Raw genomic sequence first — 3433 nt, 5'->3', positions numbered from 1 at the left:
CGGTTTCTCCGGATACTTTCAAATTCCAATCGCACCCGAGGACCAAGAGAAAACCACTGATATCGGCTAAAAAGTCATGTTTTCACCCCGGTATTCAGGCCCAAAAACAAGAAAGATTCGAACTTTGTCTGCAAAATACCCACTTCGTCGGTTAAAATTGAAGAACAAGTAATTACGAAGACGGTGCAAAAAGAATCAAGAGAATCGAAACTAAAACGAAGATTCTAGAGCAAAAACGGTGAAAGACAAGAAATCAAGTTACGATCCAGTGAATCAAGGCTGACCAGGCACCAAAAACGGCATGCCATACGGCTTTCCAGTATGGCAAACGGCCTGCCAAACGGTCCAGCAAACGGCCCCAAGAAATGGCTTGCCTGGCAAACGGCTTGCCAAATACGGCCTGCCAAACGGCTTGCCTGCCGTTTGCAGGAAAAATTTTTGTATATTTAAAGGGTCTTTGTCATTCATTCCAACACACACTTCAATTCACTTCTTTCTCTCTCTTGTACAATATTAGTCATACTCTCAAGGCCTTCGACTCTGTGCGAGAAACCTAGTACCCGGAGAAGAACGCTGAAGATTGTATTAGGAATAGTCTGGAGTCTTGAAGTTGTCACTTTGTATTCAGAACTCGTTTAATCTAATGGTACTTCTATCCCTTATCTTATATAATGTTTTATGATATTGTTGCCATGATTAGCGAGTAGTTATCTTTAGTGTATGCTATGATGTAAGCAGTTATAATGCCGAAATAATATTATGGTTTGTGTATGCTGTTGAAATGCTTTCCGATTATACTTTAAACTCAATCGTTTTTCCAACTAATAGAACGTAGTTATAGGCTCTGTTATTGGGAAGTCGTGAACCCCGATTCAGAGTACACTATCTATGTCACCCCTTGGTAAGAGAAGTCTATCGGATACAACGTAAGATCGACTGAGGCACACCGGTTGTAGTAAGTCTATCAAGCTTTGGATTTCGACTGAGGACTCTTTCGTAGTGAAACATCTGACTAGACCCTTAGTACATTGTCGGTCATAGACCATGCTAGTGTAGTCACCAAGCATATAAACTTCGTACGTGTACGCTGAAGTACAGCGGTTGTTGTAAGCTGTACCTCTGCTAAGTAAGGCCATGGAACCCGGTTAGTGTTGACCAGTACACTGTACCATAATGCGGTCTCAAGCATTGCACCCCGCTTGAGGGATTATTAGTTAATTAAGGAACTATTTGTTTAGACACATAAAGGATTGGACCGTTAGGATAACCGAACGTGTACATGGAAGTCAGCTTGACTTGGCCATGGTGTTCTTTATGGTTGAACTCTTTTTAAAGGGCCTAACTATCTTTTAAGACCAATCATTAATGAAAGCATTGAAACACATCACGTCTCTCGGATATGGTAAACCATGTATTCTATTATGCTTAAGAAAGTTTAGACCATTTTGGAATGTCAATACGTCACCCAACCGAGTCGCTCAATTGGATGAACCGTCTGAACGTGTATGCCTGTAGTCAAACTGCACGGGCGTCGGGGGTAAGGGACATTGCTGTCTATTCAGAATCTTCGAGCCTAATGCAGTACCTAGTGACATGTCTTATGACAGGGGCGTTTAGGACCAGTGTAATGAATACAAGGCCTCTGCCTATTCATGAGCCAGCATTCCATAATCTCGACAAAATAACTGATAAAGTCATAGTATGCACTCACTTTAACCTTATCTGAATTATAAATTTTATCGCATTTACTTTATCTGTCTTATAAATAAGAAAAATCCCAAAATTAAATAACCACTACTCCCTAACTATCTTAGGCTTAAATATAGGTTTGATTCTACTGATATCTCAAAAATACGACTCTGGGTCATACTTCCCTTACTTATAAGGAGTAGTAAGATTTTGGCCCCGCTAAATATAATTTTAAAACAGTACCTCCCCCTCGAGTGGCTGATCCTGGCGAGCCGCGGCTCGACGGCACCGAGCGAATAAAAACCATCCGTTTTGGCCATATCAAGGGGGAGCCTAGTTTTTGGCGCCGCTGCCGGGGAACTGGTATCAGGCAATACTGCTCTCTATCAAACTTATTCACAAGCATTTAGTGGTGTCTAAGAAAGACAATTATACACGGACTTGGTTGTTGGATTTTCTGAACAGTCGCTAATTATATTGGGACCAAAAGGATCCTGCTTCTCCGTAGTCGGCCTGGCCACTTGGTTTGTTGTATAGTTCGTGTGGAGCTCTGTTACCGAAATACCAGGGAATCAGTAGCCAGAACCAAAAACATATTCAACCATAGGATAGTTAGTTAATTACCTTAGATTACTTTAGACTACCTTAGATTACCTTAGATTTAAAATTAGATTAAATTAGATTACCTTAGAATTAGATTACCCTAGACTAGATTACAATAGAATTAGATTAGCTTATTTTAGATTACTTTCGATAATTTTAGTTTACTTGCGAAAAATTAAAAACAAAAAGGCATACCCAGTGTATGACCCAAACCCGATCTAGACCAGGGCCGTTGTTATTCGTACCTGATCCAGAAGCAATAATCTCTAAAGCACGCAAGGAAGCACGAATCAGAAATCGAATGGCGTTACGCGTTACTTTAGCAGAAAACACCAAACCCTCGATTAAAGGTTAAGGATGACCGATCAGATTTCCAGAGATTCAAGGACACTCGTTCGAGTTAAAACATCACATCATCCAGCTCATTCAGAATAGCTATCAGTTTCATGGATTACCAAATGACGATCCTAATTCTCACCTTGATAAATTCATATCTCTTTCGAACTCGTACAAACAGCCAGGTATAGGACAAGGTATAGTCCGGCTATACTTGTTCCCCTATTCTCTCACTCATCATACTCAAACTTGGTTTGAAGGACTGGAAAAAGATTCCATCACGTCATGTACGGAGATGGCTACTAAATTCCTAACCAAATATTTCCCTCCTTCTAAACAAACCAAACTAAAGAATGACATCATTAACTTCAAACAAAGTTATGATGAATCTCTTTACACTGCATGGGAGCGATTCAAAATCTTGCTGAAGAAATGCCCTAATCACCAGCTAAAACGGTCAGCCCAAATCTGTACCTTCTACAATAGTCTTACGGTAAATTATAGGATGACGATCGATGCAGCAGCTCAAGGAAATCTGATGAACCAAACTGCAGACGAAGCTTGGGAATTGCTCGAGAACATGACAATGCATCATCATGACTGGAACAGTGGTGAAACAACTTCATCATCTGCCCCACTCTCTGCACTTAACAGTCAAACGGAGGCCATCAAATCCCTCATGGACAAGATGGAATCTCTCGCTAAACAACTCGGAGAATTGAAGATGCAGCCGCAGCAGGTTAACCAAGCTTAGGCTTGTGTTAATTGTACCAACCCGTAACCTACTGAAGAATATCAAGTTGAG

General features: G+C 40.8%; 1 non-coding gene across 1 annotated transcript; it reads right to left on the bottom strand.

Annotated features, from left to right (window-relative positions):
- Positions 1–2971: 2971 nt before the first annotated feature.
- LOC139887045 (small nucleolar RNA R71) lies at positions 2972–3078 on the bottom strand. The gene has a single exon (XR_011772897.1). It is a non-coding gene; the product is annotated as a small nucleolar RNA R71 (small nucleolar RNA).
- Positions 3079–3433: the final 355 nt, after the last annotated feature.

Source organism: Rutidosis leptorrhynchoides, chromosome 1, assembly GCF_046630445.1.
Source record: "Rutidosis leptorrhynchoides isolate AG116_Rl617_1_P2 chromosome 1, CSIRO_AGI_Rlap_v1, whole genome shotgun sequence".
NCBI lineage: Eukaryota > Viridiplantae > Streptophyta > Magnoliopsida > Asterales > Asteraceae > Rutidosis > Rutidosis leptorrhynchoides.
This window is presented reverse-complemented; position numbering and strand designations above follow the sequence as displayed.